A 19,017-nucleotide genomic window follows, 5' to 3' on the forward strand; every position below is an offset into this window, starting at 1 on the left:
TTACAAGAGCCTTGTAAGGTAGGCTAATATCATTATATCCCTTGTTGCAGATGGGAGAGAGGCTGAGAGGACAGGGCCTTACATAAGCGTGCACCCAGATGTACACAACATCAGCATTGATCCAGCTGTGAAAGAACCCTCACCATCTCCACGCCCACGCTGGGCTAAGAAGGAGCCTGTTTTTCCAGCTTTTGCACAGAACTGACTGCTCAACCCTTGTGTCAGCCATAGAGTTTCTCCCCTTTCTGGCAGCAGGACAATGTTGAATGGCTGGGCCTTGTGCCAGTCACTAACCTACTGTCTCTGGAAAAGTGGTCAGAGTGTGTTGTGGGGGGGGCAATGACCCCTGAGAGAGCATAAGACATTGGCGGCATCAGCAGACAGGCCCAGCACCAGCACTTGAGCTGTCATGGGCATACTGGAGACCATGAGGGCAGATGCTGGTTGCCACAGCATTGCTTCTTGCCTCTTCTTCTTTTTCAAAAAATATATAGTTGAGAGGGTGGCCAGCCAGGCATAGGCTTGGTTAAAGAGTCTCATTTTATTATTTTTACTCAATACATTATCCTTTTCTACAACAAAATGATGCAAATAAATATGTTTAGCACCATGCCGCCCTGGGCTCCTGCTGGGAGGAAGGGCAGGATATAAATCAAATAAATAAATAAATCAGGACAGGTAGTCTCCCTGGTAGACTGTGGGAATTCTGTGGACATAATATATCCTGACTTCAGCAAAGCTTTTAACAAAGTGCCCCATGATATTCTGATTAGCAAACTAGCTAAATGTGGGCTGGATGGAACAACTGTCAGGTGGATCCACAGTAGGCGACAGAATTGTACTCAAAGAGTGCTTATCAATGGTTCCTTCTCAAACCGGGGGGAGCTAACAAGCGAGGAACCCCAGGGCTCGGTCTTGAGCCTAGTGCTCTTCAAGATTTTTATTAATGGCTTGGATGAGGAGATGCAGGGAATGCTTATCCAATTTGCAGATGATACAAAATTGGCAGGGACAGCTAATACCCTGGAGAACAGAAACAAAATTCAAATTGATCTTGATAGGCTGGAACACTGGTGTCATGGCCCCGTCACAGGACTCATCAGACGAGGATGACTCAGGAGTAACAGCAGCAGACCCAGAAGCAGCAGACCCAGAAGGAGAAATGGAGGAAACTCCTGAGAACCCATCTCCTCCCCCTCAGCTGCAGAGCACCCCAGACACAGCTGAAGCCCTTCAGCCAGACGCAGACAGGGAACAGGTTACTCCCCCCTCACCTGCGGAATGTAGACAACAGAAGGTCAGGCAGAAGAGGGGCAGGCCTGTCCACTTAAGGCCAAAACGCTGAGGGCTCACACCTGCTGACAAACCTGCTCCTTAAAAGTCAAACATTGGCTTCAGCTTGTTGCTGACTACAACATCAGGCGTGACCACTGTGTGTCTTCCTATTCCCTGAACCTTGACTTGGACTAATCTCTCGGCAAACTAGACCCGGACCTTCACTGACGTCTCTTCTGGATTTCTGGCTTGGCACGCAAGCTTTGAACGGCCTCTGCCCTTATCTTGCTTCCTCCTTGCTAGCCTGGCAGATTTATAGCCAAGCTGCCGGCTGAGGACTTACGGCCTGGCAATTACCAAGGAATCTCCAGCCCTGCCTGCACCCCCACCAACACTGCTGTCTCAGTGAAGAGCTGACAACTGGACTGAAATCTCTCCTCGATCATCCCAGAGTGCAGGACATGGAATAATGGACTCAAGTTACAGGAAGCCAAATTTCCGCTGAACGGTACAACAATGGAACTGATGACCTAGGGAGATGGTGGTTTCTCCAACACTGGAGGCCTTCAGGAGGCAGCTGGACAGCCCCCTGTCTGATATGCTTTAATTTGGATCTCTGCATTGAGCACAGGGTTGGACTCAATGCCCTTAAAGGTCCCTTCCAACTCTATGATGCTATGATTGTATGACAGCAACTCCATTTTATTCCTGTAGTGACAATTTGGTAAGATTTAAGTGAGTTTTCAAAAATGTGAGACTACTGTGAAAATGTGAGTGTGGAATTGTTCCAGGGGCAGGGGGGCAGAGAGAAGTGTGATCTCAGTGCTTCACAAATGAAGTAATATGCCCAAACACATCGCGCAATAGGACCATTAAGTCCAGAACCAAAGATTCTGCAGCTGCATCGCTGCATGGTTTCAAACAACAGAAACTGCAGAGGAGTCAGGCAAGAGACAGCGATAGGCAGCTATATCAAGCCAGAGGGGCCCCTACTGGATCCTTATATCAGATTTCTGGTAATCTGAGGGGGGGTGAGCTCAGGCCGACTGGTCCCCCAGTTTGCAAGCTGCCACAGTGGCACAACAAGGAAAAGGTGTAGGGGCCTTAGTGCTACTAGCCCCTCCCCCTTTTCAGCTCCTCCAGTGACTTCCACCCGCCACTGCACTCTGTTCTTCAGTCTCGGACTGAACACAACTCAATCTTCCCTAGACATTAAGGGCCTGTCTTAGGCATTACAATTCAGCCACGCATAGTGCTGCAAAAGCATCCTCCTTGGGAGGGAGCAATTTGCAAGGCAGAAACACAGTAGAAGGACTGCCTATGGTAGCCACTCTTCCACTGAAATACACACACACACACAGCCTGTTTTTACCCTGCCACTACCAGGATCTCCAGAGAAGCAGCTTGGTGAGGGATTTCAGAGGGAAAAGAGAGCGGGGAAAGAGAGGTGTGCACATGTACACACAGAATCACCATTTCTCTGCTGGAGATTCCTCTGTGCTGAGGACACATTGCAATGGAGAAGGAGCCACTGGGCTCAGGTTACCTGCGGCTGCATCATAACATGTCAAAGGGAAAGTCCTGTCTCAGTAACCTATTAGAATTCTTTGAGAGTGTCAACAAGCATATAGATAGAGGTGATCCAGTGGACATAGTGTACTTAGACTTTCAAAAAGCGTTTGACAAGGTACCTCACCAAAGACTTCTGAGGAAGCTTAGCAGTCATGGAATAAGAGGAGAGGTCCTCTTGTGGATAAGGAATTGGTTAAGAAGCAGAAAACAGAGAGTAGGAATAAACGGACAGTTCTCCCAATGGAGGGCTGTAGAAAGTGGAGTCCCTCAAGGATCGGTATTGGGACATGTACTTTTCAACTTGTTCATTAATGACCTAGAATTAGGAGTGAGCAGTGAAGTGGCCAAGTTTGCTGACGACACTAAATTGTTCAGGGTTGTTAAAACAAAAAGGGATTGCGAAGAGCTCCAAAAAGATCTCTCCAAACTGAGTGAATGGGCAGAAAAATGGCAAATGCAATTCAATATAAACAAGTGTAAAATTATGCATATTGGAGCAAAAAATCTTCATTTCGCATATACGCTCATGGGGTCTGAACCATGGGGTCTGGTGACCGACCAGGAGAGAGACCTCGGGGTTGTAGTGGACAGCACGATGAAAATGTCGACCCAGTGTGCGGCAGCTGTGAAAAAGGCAAATTCCATGCTAGCGATAATTAGGAAAGGTATTGAAAATAAAACAGCCGATATCATAATGCCGTTGTATAAATCTATGGTGCGGCCGCATTTGGAATACTGTGTACAGTTCTGGTTGCCTCATCTCAAAAAGGATATTATAGACTTGGAAAAGGTTCAGAAGAGGGCAACCAGAATGATCAAGGGGATGGAGCGACTCCCTTACGAGGAAAGGTTGCAGCATTTGGGGCTTTTTCGTTTAGAGAAAAGGCGGGTCAGAGGAGACATGATAGAAGTGTATAAAATTATGCATGGCATTGAGAAAGTGGATAGAGAAAAGTTCTTCTCCCTCTCTCATAATACTAGAACTCGTGGGCATTCAAAGAAGCTGAATGTTGGAAGATTCAGGACAGACAAAAGGAAGTACTTCTTTACTCAGCGCATAGTTAAACTATGGAATTTGCTCCCACAAGATGCAGTAATGGCCACCAGCTTGGACGGCTTTAAGGAAGATTAGACAAATTCATGGAGGACAGGGCTATCAATGGCTACTAGCCGTGATGGCTGTGCTGTGCCACCCTAGTCAGAGGCAGCATGCTTCTGAAAACCAGTTGCCGGAAGCCTCAGGAGGGGAGAGTGTTCTTGCACTCGGGTCCTGCTTGCGGGCTTCCCCCAGGCACCTGGTTGGCCACTGTGAGAACAGGATGCTGGACTAGATGGCCTGATCCAGCAGGCTCTTCTTATGTTCTTATGTTCTTATAAAGGTAGAATATCATGGGGGGCAGAGAGTTGGTGATGGTGGAACAGAGAAGCTCATGCGCACATTCAGAAATGTCAAGTCCAGCCAAGGCTTCCTTGCTGGAGAGGAGAGTGAGGGTTTGAAAGGGGGAGGAGTGCTTTTCTGCCATTTCTCAGCATGGTCCCTGCCCTCCCCCCTTGCTCCTTTCCACAGCACCACCTGGGAAAGGACCAGTATGGCGGTAGGAAATGTTCTGGGGACTTGCCTCCGCCCTGAGAAAGAGCAAGGAGTCTCAGGAGGAACAGGGATGAACAAAATTGTCCGTTTCATTTTTTCTTCCTTTCATGTTTCCAAAGTTCAGTTCAGTTTGCCTCCTTTCTGCATCAACTTGCAGCTCTGCTAAGAAACTCAGTACAAATATTCTTCTGCATTTCAGTTTTTGCACATGTCTCTCAAAATATGCATTTCTGTAAGCAATTTTTCTTAATATAATGTAGTTTTGGAATTTACTGTCACATTTTTATGAATCCTTTTTGTTTTGTTTTATTTTTATTTATTTATTTATTGCACTTTTAAACCGCCCTTTAGCAACAGGCTCTCAGGGCGGTGTACAACAGAATAAAACCACATTTAAAACCAGCGAATGTGGATTACAACATATAGGTATAAAAACACATTAAAAACAGATTAAGACAGAATTAATAGAGATTACAATTAATTAACTATAAAATTAAAATTAAAACTAAGATCAAAATGCCTGGGCAAAGAGGTAGGTCTTTACCTGGTGCCGAAAAGATATCAAAGAAGGCGCCAGGCGTATCTCATCAGGGAGGGCATTCCATAATTCGGGGGCCACCACCGAGAAGGCCCTAGATCTCGTTATTGCTCTCCGGGCCTCCTTGTGAGTTGGAACCCGGAGAAAGGCCTTCGACGTCGAGCACAGCGAACGGGTAGGTTCATAGTGGGAGAGGCGTTCCATCAGGTATTGCAGTCCGGTGCCGTTAAGGGCTTTATAGGTAAGAACCAACACTTTGAATCTGGCCCGGAAACGTATTGGTAGCCAGTGCAGTTGGGCCAGAACGGGTGTTATATGATCAGATCTTTTAGTCCGAGTAAGAACCCTGGCCGCAGCATTCTGCACCAGCTGAAGTTTCCGAACCGTCTTCAAAGGTAACCCTACGTAGAGTGCATTACTGTAGTCCAATCTAGAGGTTACCAGAGCATGGATAACTGAGGCAAGGTTCTCCCTGTCCAGATAGGGTCGTAGTTGGGCTACCAGCCGAAACTGGTAGAACGCATTCCATGCCACTGAGGCTACCTGAGCCTCCAGAGACAGGAGCGGATGTAATAAGACCCCCAAACTACAGACCTGCTCCTTTAGGGGGAGTGTAACCCCATCTAGGGCAGGTCGGACATCAACCATCTGGGCAGAGGGCCCCCGCACCAGCAGCATCTCAGTCTTGTCAGGATTGAGTCTCAGTTTATTAGCTCTCATCCAGACCATTATCGCGACCAGGCAGCGGTTTAGTACATTAACAGCCTCACCTGAAGAAGATGAAAAGGAGAAATAGAGCTGCGTATCATCAGCATATTGCTGAAAACGCACTCCAAAACTCCTAATGACCTCGCCCAGCAGCTTCATATAGATATTAAAGAGCATGGGGGACAGAACTGAGCCCTGCGGGACCCCATATTGGAGTACCCAGGGCCTCGAGTAATGCTCCCCAAGCACCACCTTCTGGAGACGGTTATTGAGGTAGGAGCACAGCCACTGCCAAGCAGTGCCTCCAACTCCTAAATCTGCAAGTCGCCCCAGAAGGATACCATGGTCGATGGTATCAAAAGCTGCTGAGAGATCAAGGAGAACCAACAGAGTTACACTCCCTCTGTCCTTCTCCCGATAGAGGTCATCATACAGGGCAACCAAGGCCGTTTCTGTACCAAACCCGGGCCGAAAGCCCGATTGAAATGGATCCAGATAATCAGCTTCATCCAAAAGAGCCTAGAGCTGGCGAACGACCACACACTCTAGGACCTTGCCCAGAAAAGGAACATTTGCTACCGGTCTATAGTTGTCAAGATTGTCGGGGTCCAAGGAGGGTTTTTTTAGGAGCGGTCTCACCACTGCCTGCTTTAGGCAGAGTGGGACCACTCCCTCTCGTAAAGAGGCATTAATCACCTCCTTGGCCCAGCCGGCTGTTCCATTTCTGCTAGCTTTTATTAGCCACGAGGGGCAAGGATCCAGAGCAGAAGTGGTCACCCGCACCTGTCCAAGCACTTTGTCCACATCCTCGAGCTGTACCATCATAAAATTCAGTGAAGTGCAGATTTGGAAGAACAGCCTCCTTTCCTCTTATCTGTGTTGCTCATTTCTCTCTTTCCTCTTCTGCTGCCAAATCATGTTTGTCACAAGAGTTGGCAAAAGCTCGCTTCTTCATCCAGAGGGTAGTTCTCATTGCAAGCAGAACATATAAAGCACAGACCAAAGGATACAATGTCATTCATAATATATCCATCTGTCAATATAATTTGTGTAGGGACTGGCTGTTGATAGTTGCTATATTAAAAAAGAACTTTCCAAACTGATATCCTAGAGCTGGACTCAGACTGGGTTTCTGCAGAGAAGAATCCAGGAGATTAATATGACAGCCCAGCAATTCACCAAATTGATTTACAAGGGCTCCCGGATGGGAAAAATACTTGGCTGGTATATTTACTAACCCACCTGATGGGGTTAGATTGCATAAACACTTTTTTGGTGTTGTTGTGGTCATTCAGTTTTGCCTGAAGTATTGTGGGGCTGAGCTAGCCTCTTGTCCTTCTCTAGCCCGCCCATGGGCCCCCTGGATCCTATCCTGACTAATGGGCCTGGTTGCCTGTCCAGATCTCCTACCCTTACGCCTCCTCTCCACAACCTCTTCAGCTCCCTTCTCTCCTTGGGCTCCTTCGCTGCCACGTTCACAGAGACCCCTGCTGCTCTTCTGCGGAGGGGAGGAGGGGAAAGCAATCCCTTGACTCCTCCTCCCTCTCCAAATACTACCCAATTGCCCTTCTACCCTTCGCCTCCAAATCCCTGGATTTTGCTGTTTGCTTCTCCCCCTTCCCTCTCCCTCTTCTCTTGACACTCTCCTCCCTATGATGACCTCCTCACTGCCAGATCCAATGGCCAACAGCATCCTTCCCCATCCTGGTGCCCTCCAGATGCTTTGGACTACAACTCCCATCAGCCTCAGCCAGCACAGCTGTATGACCCAGGGGCTGATGGGAACATGACCACACCTGCTGGGACTGATAGGAGGGGAAGGCCAAAACATTTGAAGGGCAATAGGTTGGGGAAGGCTAATCTAAGTTTGAGTCTAACATTAAAATTCTCATCTTCCCTCTCAAGCCCTTATCTACTCATTCATCCCCTTATCCTGTAAGAAAGTCGCCATCCACTCTGGCTTGCTGGATGCTGCCTTCCCTCCTTCTTTCCTCTCCCATCCCCCAAATCCAGCTCATCACTGAGTCATATTGCTTCTCCCACTCCAGCACTGGAAAAATATGGCCTTCTTCTCTGCCCTCTTGGTGTAAAAGTCTCTGCCGTCCTGGACATTTCTTGGGCTTCTGTTCTGTGTCTTCTGTTGTCTCATTTTCATTTGACACCGCACTTTGAGAAGGATGCAGACAAACTGGAACGGGTTCAGAGGAGGGCAACAAGGATGATCAGGGGGCTGGAAACAAAGCCCTACAAGGAGAGACGGAAAGAACTGGGCATGTTTTGCCTGGAGAAGAGAAGACTGAGGGGAGATATTCAAGTACTCTTCAAGTACTTCAAAGGTTGCCACACAGAGGAGGGCCAGGATCTCTTCTCGGTCGTCCCAGAATGCAGGACACAGAATAATGGGCTCAAGCTACAGGAAGCCAGATTTCAACTGAACATCAGGAAAAACATCCTGTTAGAGAGGTACGACAATGGAACCAATGACCTGGGGAGGTGGTGGGCTCTCCAACACTGGAGGCCTTCAAGAGGCAGCTGGACAGTCACCTGTTGGGTATGCTTTAACTTGGATTCCTGCACTGAGCAGGGGGTTGGACTCAATGGCCTTATAGACCCCTTCCAACTCTGCGATTCTATGATTCTATGAATATTTACAACCCGCTTGTTTTCCCCCATAGGAAATCCAAGGAAGCTAATAGCAACAACATTCAACTCATAGTGTCAGAATAGCAGCCAACATAACAGTTTGTCAAATAATAAATAGAAAACTGCAAACAAAGACAATTCAACAGCCACCTCAATAGTCTTATATCAGTCCCCACTTCTGTCCACCACTCTGCTGACAAAATCATTCACCTCTCTCGTCTCTCTGACCACAAGATACCCCATTCTACACTGGTTTCCTGGCCTTTATGTACCTCCAGCACCCCTTATAGCCTTGAACTGCTTATCTCTCTGCTCTTATGTCCCAATATGCCCCTGCCTGTGCCTGTGATTGTTATTCTTCCAGCTCCACCACACGCAGCCATCTGAAGGTCTCCTGTTCCTTGAAATGACACTGCCCTTTCTTCCTTGCTGCTACATGTGCCTGGAACTGCCTCCCAGAATGCTTCTATAAGACCACATCCCTTACTTCCTTCAAAACCCATCGTTTCCATTCAGTCTGTGGCACACCACCCTTAGATCTCCATCACCTACTGTAACCAAACTTAGATACACATGCAACTGAAATAATAATTTCAAAACACATCTTCCTCTGTTTATCTATTCCTCTTTTTTTCTGTAGTCTCTCCTGTGTCAAATGCTGTATTGCTACATTGTAAGCACCTCAGGGCAGGGACTTGTCCTCTTGTACTTCATAAAGTACTGTGCACATCAAAAGCATCATATAGTGTAAAGAGTGACCACTTATGCATAGTCAAAACAGAAGAGGATAAAAGAGGAGGCATATTTGCCAGTGTGGCGTAGTGGTTAAGGTGTTGGACTACAGGTTCGAATCCCCACATAGCCATGAAGCTCACTGGGTGACCTTGGGCCAGTCACTGCCTTTCAGCCTCATGAAAACCCTTTTCATAGGGTCGCCATAAGTCAGAATCAATTTGAAGGCAGTACATTTACATTTTTAATGTGTGTGTAAATATATGGAAATTTAGAAATAATTACTATATATATATATTAAGAACATAAGAACATAAGAAGAGCCTGCTGGATCAGGCCAGTGGCCCATCTAGTCCAGCATCCTGTTCTCACAGTGGCCAACCAGATGCCTGGGGGAAGCCCGCAAGCAGGACCCAAGTGCAAGAACACTCTCCCCTCCTGAGGCTTCCGGCAACTGGTTTTCAGAAGCATGCTGCCTCTGACTAGGGTGGCAGAGCACAGCCATCATGGCTAGTAGCCATTGATAGCCCTGTCCTCCATGAATTTGTCTAATCTTCTTTTAAAGCCGTCCAAGCTGGTGGCCATTACTGCATCTTGTGGGAGCAAATTCCATAGTTTAACTATGCGCTGAGTAAAGAAGTACTTCCTTTTGTCTGTCCTGAATCTTCCAACATTCAGCTTCTTTGAATGTCCATGAGTTCTAGTATTATGAGAGAGGGAGAAGAACTTTTCTCTATCCACTTTCTCAATGCCATGCATAATTTTATACATAATTTTATACATCTCACCATGATGAGGGAGACTATGACTAGATGGCCTCAGTCTGCTGCCCAGGTGCTCACTGTTGATGGGCAACCTCAAAGCCCCTGTTCTTCCTTGTAGTGGCTTTCCATCTTTAAACCGGACTTGGACAGGACAGCCCTTTAAATAGAGGATTGTCCTCTGTAACGCGTGACACATGTAAGATGCCCCTGCCTAACCGGGCCTAGTGCAATATTAGGTCCTTTCAAAATGATTTGTTGTAGCATGTTGAAACCAACACTTTTCAACAAGGGAAGCCAAATTGTGTAAGTTCCTTGCAGACAGAGTACATTGAGCAAGGACCCAAGGCAATCAAGTGGCAAGTCTGGATGGCAGACACAACCCAACACATCAGGGCTGGCGTCAAAGGTCAGCATGGTGGGGCATCTGCTAAGGGCCCTCAGGCCAGCAGGGGGTCCACAGACCAGAGACCCCTGGATCTGCTGCAACAAGGTGATAGACTCACCCAGGGTGAGGCTACTGAGGATGTTTTTCCCAAGGGCCCTCCAAAGCCTGGAGCCAACACTACAACACACACACACACCACTTATTAACATGGGTCCAGGAACAGCTGTAGCTCAGTGGTAGAGCATTTGCCTTGGAGGTTCAGTACCCAAAACTAGAGCTTGGAAAAGTTACTTTTTTGAACTACGACTCCCATCAGTCCAATCCAGTGGCCATGCTGGCTGGGACTGATGGGAGTTGTAGTTAAAAAAAGTAACTTTGCCAAGCTCTGCAAAAACATTCTAGGTAGGGTTGGGAAAAGCTCCCGCCTGAAACCCTGGACAGCCCCTGCCAGTCCGAGTAATCAATACTGAGCCAGATGGATTCATGGTCTGACTCAATATAGGGCAGTTTCCTATGTCACAATATCCTGCTCAGCACCCTTAAAAAGGCAGGAGCTGTGGAAGAGATAGATATGCTAATTTGACAAACAGCTGGATAAAGTGCAACAAGCAAGGCCCACTTCTGTGGTGTCTACTCAAATAATCAGACTTCAGTATTTATACTTTCCTTCAACCCAGTAAAGACATTTTGCATTTTAAGATGCTGTTGCAAGTGTGTATGCCTTTATTGTCACACAACACCGCTGTGTTGGTTGCCAGGCCCAGCCTTCCAGAGGTCTTCTGTATCTTTAAAAGTTGTGCAGGGGGAAGGGAGAATTCCACCTTGTGGTTTTTCCCATTACAGGGTTGCAAGAACACCTGCACTTGGCTGACTTCCTCTTCTCCTAAAGATACAGGATCAGTCTCAGGCCAGGAACCTGGCAACCCTGCGGGATGCAAGTTCACCACTGATAACAAACTACGTGCTTATAAAAACCTGGCATGTCAAAAAGAAGGAGGCTTCTGGGTGGGGCTGCACCCCTTCCTGAACAATGGTTTAACAATCAATCCCTCTTCCCAGGAAACTCTGGAACTGTAGCTCTATGAGAGGAATGGAACATCTTAACAACTCTCAGCACCCTTAAACTACAGTTCCCAGGATTCTTTGGGGAAGCCATGATTGTTAAAAGTAGTATCATAGTGCTTTAAATGTATAGTGCAGATGGGGCCAAGATCTGCAGCTTGGGAGTACTATTAAATAAACTCCTTGATCTCTCTGCGGCTTTTGATACCATTGACCATGGTATCCTTCTGGAGAGGCTCGGGGAGTTGGGAGTTGGAGGTACTGCTTGGCAGTGGTTCCGCTCCTACTTGGCGGGTCGTCTCCAGAAGGTAGTGCTTGGGGAACATTGCTTGACACCGTGGGTTCTCCAATATGGGGTCCCGCAGGGGTCAGTTCTGTCTCCCATGCTTTTTAATATCTACATGAAACCGTTGGGTGCGGTCATCCAGAGCTTTGCACTGCGTTGCCATCAGTATGCTGATGACACGCAGCTCTACTTCTCCTTTTCATCTTCTTCAGGTGAGGCTGTCGATGTACTGAACCGTTGCCTGGCCACGACAATGGACTGGATGAGAGTTAACAAACTGAAGCTCAATCCAGACAAGACTGAGATGCTGTTGGTGGACGGGTTCTCTGATCGGATGGTGGATATATACCCTGTCCTGGACGGGGTTACACTCCCCCTAAAGGAGCGGGTTCATAGTCTGGGAGTCTTCCTAGACTCTTCCCTCTCACTTGAGGCTCAAGTAGCCTCGGTGGCAAGGAATGCATTCTACCAACTTCGGTTGGTAGCCCAGCTACGTCCCTATTTGAGTAAAGAGGACCTTACATCAGTGGTACATGCTCTGGTAACCTCGCGTTTGGATTACTGCAATGCGATCTACGTAGGGCTACCTTTGAAGACAGTTCGGAAGCTACAGCTAGTGCAAAATGCGGCAGCCAGACTGCTAACAAGAACTAAGCGGTCCGAGCATATAACACCTGTTCTGGCCCGCTTACACTGGTTGCCAATATGTTTCCGGGCTAAATTCAAAGTGTTGGTATTAACCTATAAAGCCTTATACGGTGCAGGACCACGTTACCTTGCGGAACGCCTCTTCCGATATGAACCAGCCCGTACACTACGCTCTGCTACGAAAGCCCTCCTCCGGGTTCCAACTCATAGGGATGCCCGGAGGGTGATGACAAGATCTAGGGCCTTCTCAGTGGTGGCGCCCGAACTATGGAATAGTCTCCCCGAGAAAGTACGCCTGGCGCCGACTCTGCTTTCCTTTCGGCGCCAGGTTAAAACCTTCTTATTCTCCGAAGCATTTTAATCTAAATTGATCAAAATTTAAAGATGTTACTGCACTGATTTGGATTGTATTATGCTGTATTATATTGTGTTATTTATTGTATTTTTATCCTATTGTATTTTATGTTCACCGCCCAGAGAGCTATTGCTAGTCGGGCGGTATATAAATTTAATAAATAAATAAATAAATAAATAAAATAAATATTAAATACAGACTTTGCAGAAATGTCCATCACTCCTTTCACCAACTTCAGATGGTGCATCAGCTGCGGCCCTCCTAGAGAAACATTAACTGGGACAAGCAGAATTGTGTATATTTCACCAGAGCTAAAAGATCTGCAGTTTGTTTCCAGGCCCAATCCAAGGTGCTAGTTTTTCCTAAACAACCTGAGACCAACCATGATATATGACGGGTGGCCTGATCCCATAAGAATCTGCCTGCCGTATGGTTCTGATGACTCTACCCTGGATGCCCCACTTGTGATGAGAGCAGAGAGAGAGACTTTTTTGTGGGGGCACCCCAGCTGTGGATCTCCCTCCCCAGAACAATTTACAAGGCACCAGCACTATTAGCAGTTAGGTTCCAGGTTAAAACTTTGCTCCTCCCATATATGGGAATAATCATCTCTATTGTATCATGCCTAATGGTCCCTTTTTAACTGTAGGTTTGAAATATTTTATTACTGTTGGTTTTAATGTTTCACTTGGATATCTTATGTTCAAACTAATGGGACAAAAATATTTAAATAACTACACAGTATGAGAATTATTCATGTAGCTTAGCAGAGGCCAGAAAGCAGAATATAGTTCTTAAGATAGTCAGTATCGGTGTAATAGAGGGCATTTTTGCTTCTGGCATGCACATACATCTGACTAGCATCTCTGGCCTATCAGGGTTTGCTGGTTTTCAGACTACTATAACACCTAGCAAAACCAGTTTGATGAAAAACAGTAATGGCCCAGAGCAAACATATGTACACCCCACAGGCAATGATGGCTCCATCAGGCCCCCTTCAATTCACCGAAAAACTACTGTATGCCTCCAGGCTAAAAGATAAGAGAAACCTGGACAGCAGTTCAGGGACCAGGGGCTCATCTACACGGTGGTTTACTGTGTGTTTTGTGTTACTCACATCTCCTTTAAATTTGCATGATTCATATGTTGTTACTGGCAAACAGAAGCTATCACGAAGTTTCCTCCCTGAAATCCTACTAACCCAATCCACTAATAATATGAAAAGGGGAGGAAAATACGTATCAGCTTTGCTTCCCTCCATCATGTAGGCACTTTGCTTTACTGTTTTTAGGTGGGTATGTCAATCGTTCTCTTCTCCACACCCACTATCTCCTCCTCCCTTCTTTCATTTTGTTTCTTGTTGGCTGATAAGCAACTTCCAGTTGCTGTCCTCCATTCTGCTGGCCTTTTTTATGTTGCTGCAAAAGGTGCCATTATTTTCTTTTCCCCCTAACTTGTGTGCAAAAGCATAACACTGCTCAGACAAAGATTTGTATTTCAGCTGTATCCTACCAACCACAGGCAGGGAAAACACAGATATTCACATTTCCAGGTTTTTTTAAAGGCCCCTACTACAGCTGGTAGAACAGACTGAGCATGCTCAGTCACCTAGCAACCAGAGGGAGTAGAAATGTATAATTAGAGAGTTGGGCCACAAGGAAACAACAAGATTAATTCTTCCCAGAGGAACGCCTACTTCTGTGAATGGGAAAAACCGACTGACAGCTAACATTGAGCAGGAAATGCAGACAGTGCAAACCTATAATGAAGGTAAATGCAGTGTATTTGCTATGAAGAAATGCTCCCCTCTAGATGAGCCCCAGGTCTCCAAGTTCATGGGAGTATGTGTAAGAATCATTGTCATCTTGCTGTAATATTTGCATAATGTTTCTGTCTTTGAAACATAACATGAGAAGCTGCCCTTGGACACCAATGCAATACTGAACTGTAGTTAGACAAGATTGGGTTTGCATCGCATAGGTTTAGCAGAATGAAGATGTTGGGTCCTGATGTGGTAAAGGCCATAGGTGAGATAGTTTGTTTTTGAGCAGTCCGACACATAGACTTGTAGCATGTAGAAAGCCAGCACATCAGGTTCTTACCCAGACCCCTCTCTGCTCTGCCCATTTTCAGCTGAGAACAGCCTTCGGCAACCTAATGCCCTCCAGATGTTTCAGACTACGATTCCCATGAGTCCTAGCATCACATGGCCATGCTGGCTGGGGGTTGATAGGAGTTGTAGTCCAAAACATCTGGAACGTGCTGGAGGAGGCAGTATACCTCTGAATACCAGTTCCTGGGAATCACAAGGGAGGAGAGTATTGCTGTGGCACTCTGGTCCTGCGTGCTAGCTTCCGACTGAGGCATCCTGTTGGACTGTGCGAGAACAGGATACTGTACTAGATGGGTCTTTGGTTTGAGCCATCAGCCAGGCTCTTCCTATGTTCTTCAGGAACCATGATGGGGAAGGCTGGTTTCAAGGGGGACTTTAGGTAAGGAGAGATTGAAAAATGTGGCCTCCTCCCCCACCCCCTGCCACACACCTAGGGTTGCCAGGCTCCTGGCCTGAGACTGATCCTGTAACTTTAGGAGAAGAGAAAGTCAGCCAAGTGCAGGTGTTCTTGCAACTCTGTAATGGGAAAAACCACAAGGTGGAATTCTCCCTTCCCCCTGCACAACTTGTAAAGATACAGAAGACCTCTGCTCAACAGTAGGGCGAACCCTGAATACACCCACATAAAAAATACATCATTTAACTGTAGCCATTTACTCTCTGGCTGAAGCAGAGAAGCCCACACTCTGAAAGTTTTCAGCACTGGCCAAATCACATTTATGTGCATTAAAGCTCACTCTGCCCATTGGGACAAGTGTGTTTAGTTGATTAACTTGCTTTTAACATTTGTTAAAATATTTTAATATTTGTTAAAACAAATATTACTGTATCTCAGTAAAGATAACATTTTGAAACAATTTAACGTAGATTCAGTTAATTAACACAGAGGCAATTAATACATTCTTTGGCAAATCCTCTTCAATACTTTGCTATAATAGAGTTAAATAAAACGCACCAATGCAATTAGCCCTGATCCTTCTTTCATGGGAACAGCTCCCATTTCAAGTCCACCTTTTACATATGTATTAATTAATTAACCAATCCATCTTCCAATTAAAGCTGATTAATACGAAGACATCTTTCTGCCTGTAATTCTGAACTGTTTTTTTCTTTTACAATCATTTCTTTAAAGGAATAACATGTTATTTCCTCCCCAGAAACCAACAAATGTATACTAGAGTCGTATTTAATACAATCCTGTCTGATCCATAATAAACAGGAGTTTTCTTTCCCCCCTGACACAACTACATGTTTCTTTTAAACAACCGTGCTTATGGTAGAACAGCTGTTCTGAAACTTACATAACTTACACACTTCTTTAAGAAAAGTCCAAAATGCCAAATTGCTCAGCTACAGCTGCAAGGTTTCCAGTGTGACACCTGTCTGCAGCATAAAACTAAGGGCAGCAGCCTCAATCAGAATCAAGCAAGAACAATTTCAGTGAACCAAAATCCATCTACAAAATATAAGGGCTCTGACACCCAGGTTCTGCTAACAGGAGATGCCTCTCCAAGTCCTCTTCCCTGAGGCCCTACACCCACCTCATGCCTTTACTCCAAGGATGAGGTTACCTGATGCCCTTCAGATGTTACTGGACTCCAGCATGGCCAATGGCCAGGGGAGATGAGAGTTGGAGTCCAACACCTTTTGGAAGGCCATAGGTTCCCCCTTCCCAGCTTTATTCTTCTGTTTACTTGTTTACCCCTAGATCTAATAGTATGAGGGGCTGGTTCTCATACATCATCATCTTCATCATCATCATGATCATCATAATACAGCAGAAACTCCTCAGGCTTCAAGAGATTTGATAACTTTTTTTCCAGAGAGCAAAATATAGTTCTCTTCACCACCCTTTCACTTCTGGTAAAAAACTGGGCAATTTTGTGTGTGTGTCTGTGGTTCTTTTTTTAAAAAAATTGCACATGTCCAACAGGAAGCAACGTCTCTCCTCAATCACATTCATCCCTCTTAAAAAACTATTCTCTGCTTCCCTCTTCAACTATCTATTGAAATGGACTGCCTTCAAGTCGATCCCAACTTATGGCGACCCTATGAATAGGATTTCATGGTAAGCGGTATTCAGAGGGGGTTTACCATTGCCTTCCTCCGAGGCTGAGAGGTAGTGACTGGCCCAAGGTCACCCAGTGCACTTCATGGCTGTGTGGGGATTCGAACCCTGGTCTCCCAGGTCGTAGTTCAACACCTTAACCACTACACCACACTGGCTCTCTTCAGTTATCTATACAACTCAGATTTATCAGTTCCTGTTACTCTGGCAGGTCAACAGAATCATAAATGACTAAACACTATTTTCAACACACAGGATATCTCTTGAAGCATCCTGGGCAAGGCAGACTGATACATTTGCATTTCATATCTGGATTTTATTTTTCCTATTGCAAAATGAAAGCCCTTCTCTACATGCATATTTCTTACAGTGTTTTCTTCTTACATAGCTGAGGAGGAATCAGAAGTCCGGGCGGGGGGGGGGGGGAGAGAGAAGATACATCTACTGAACTTTTACCATGGAACAGGGTGAACTCTGTTCATCTTGAACTTTTCAGAATTATATATCCTCAAAGCAACGAAGAAACACGACTAGGTAAGAATGATAGCATTTTACACTGATGGCCAGCCTCTCTCTCTCTCTCTCTCTCTCTCTCTCTCTCTCTCTCTCTCTCTCTCTCTCTCTCTCTCTCTTTCAAAAAATACCTTCATGCACCTCACAACAAGAATTTCCTCAAACCTGGGGAAATGATTTCACCAAGTTCATCTGACAAGGTGAACTGCCTGTTTGCTCCAGAAAACTGAGCATTACATGCCTACTGAGGTGCATTCCTATTGAACATACTTTATTTTGCGAGTGGGATGTGAAAAACTGAAGAAGGCCAGCTTGTTTTTCCTTTCTCCTGCCAGGAAAGTTTTGGACAGATGGTTAGAACTGAAAAGAAGATGCCCTTACCTGATGAAAGATTTCCCAGTCCTTGGCATCAAGGCACCTGCCAGCCATCACTTTCAGTCTTGCGGAAGCAGCTTAGAACAATGTGCTGCCTGCTCTGGAATTCCTTCTTTAAGGACCTGTTCAGGAAGGACTGAGTGGGTGTGGAGAGGGAGTGCTCCAGCATGCGTGAGACTCACGGAGGGAGGTCCAGCAACAGCAAGGCTGAGGTCACTGGTTGTGCTTGAAGGAGAGAAATATGATGAGATTGTAGCAGGAAGCTGTTTAATCCCAGAGCTGAGTGAGGATGAGCAAAGAAAGAAATAATTCATTTCTTCATTATCAAAAGGAGTATCTGTGTTTTTCAAAACACAGAATCTTTGGGGGGCTGGGAATTTGCTTGCAGCCCTGCTCTGCTCCAGGGTAAACCTGGTGTTTTGCACGCAGGAGTGAGTGACATGTGAGTAACATCGCATTTCTTCTGCAGGGCTGGAACTATGGGAGGAAGAAGAGCTCAGTGGTGGAGCACATGCATGCAAAGGGTACCAGGGAGGTCCAATCTCCCACTCCTCCAGTTAAAAAACATCTCAGGAAGCTGAAGAAGACCTCTCTCTGCCTGGGACCCTGTAGAGCTGCTGCCAGTCAGAGATGACAGAACTGGATAAGATGGACCATCAGTCTGACTTGACAGAAGCAGCTTTGGATATTCAAACATATAGCATGGCTGTGCTGTGTTAGCTTAGAAGAACTTGGTACCCACCAGATGCTTCGGACTACAACTCCCATCACCCTCAGGCAGCACAGCCATGCTCCTGTCAGCAACAGCATCATACAGCCATGCTGGCTGAGGGGAGTCATAATCCAAAACGACTGGAGGGCATCAGGCCAAGGATGGGGGAAAGGCTGGTTGAACTGGTTAATTCTAAACATGTATAAATGGCTCACTATTTAAAAATCTCTATTTCAAAAATTATTACCTATTTAGAAATTAGTGTTAAGGCTGGGAGACAATAGCCCTTTTCAAGGCACTACATGCCACAGGTGGTCACTGTCTGCTGCCATATCCCTTGTCAACAGAGGTCTGAAGCAGGAAGCCTACTCTGCACATTTGGTTCCCGGCACAATTTAGAACCCGGCACAATCAGGATTCTAAATTGCATGGGGAGCCTACATGCATGCGGCCAGCTCACCGCTGGGGGTGGGGGTCAGGACCAGTGATCAAGGACCCACTCTTCCCCTCCCATGACTCTGATTCTAATCTGTGAAGACTGAATGCCTGAAAATTGTTGCAATTATATTCTTCTTACACTTCTTACATATGCAAATAAACATAATAATGTGACTGGCATTTACACTTCCCTAGCCTTTGTTGACCTGAACAGGAACCAAGCTGGAACAAGCTGAGTT

The 19,017-nt window shown here is 46.1% G+C and overlaps 1 protein-coding gene and 1 long non-coding RNA gene across 2 annotated transcripts in view; one reads left to right on the forward strand and one right to left on the reverse strand.

Annotated features, from left to right (window-relative positions):
• LOC133368824 (hexokinase-2-like) overlaps window positions 1-17,655 on the reverse strand; it is a 78,645-nt gene extending 60,990 nt beyond the window's left edge. The window contains exon 1 of the mRNA XM_061593527.1: window positions 17,635-17,655. The gene's annotated coding sequence lies outside the window, so the exon portion shown is untranslated. The remainder of the gene's footprint in view (window positions 1-17,634) is intronic.
• Window positions 17,656-17,782: 127 nt separating this feature from the next.
• Window positions 17,783-18,363, forward strand: LOC133368584 (uncharacterized). The gene is made up of 2 exons (XR_009758699.1): window positions 17,783-17,911; window positions 18,098-18,363. It is a non-coding gene; the product is annotated as an uncharacterized LOC133368584 (long non-coding RNA).
• The last annotated feature ends 654 nt before the right edge of the window (window positions 18,364-19,017 follow it).

The sequence above is a fragment of the Rhineura floridana genome, chromosome 12 (assembly GCF_030035675.1).
Source record: "Rhineura floridana isolate rRhiFlo1 chromosome 12, rRhiFlo1.hap2, whole genome shotgun sequence".
NCBI classification, from domain to species: domain Eukaryota; kingdom Metazoa; phylum Chordata; class Lepidosauria; order Squamata; family Rhineuridae; genus Rhineura; species Rhineura floridana.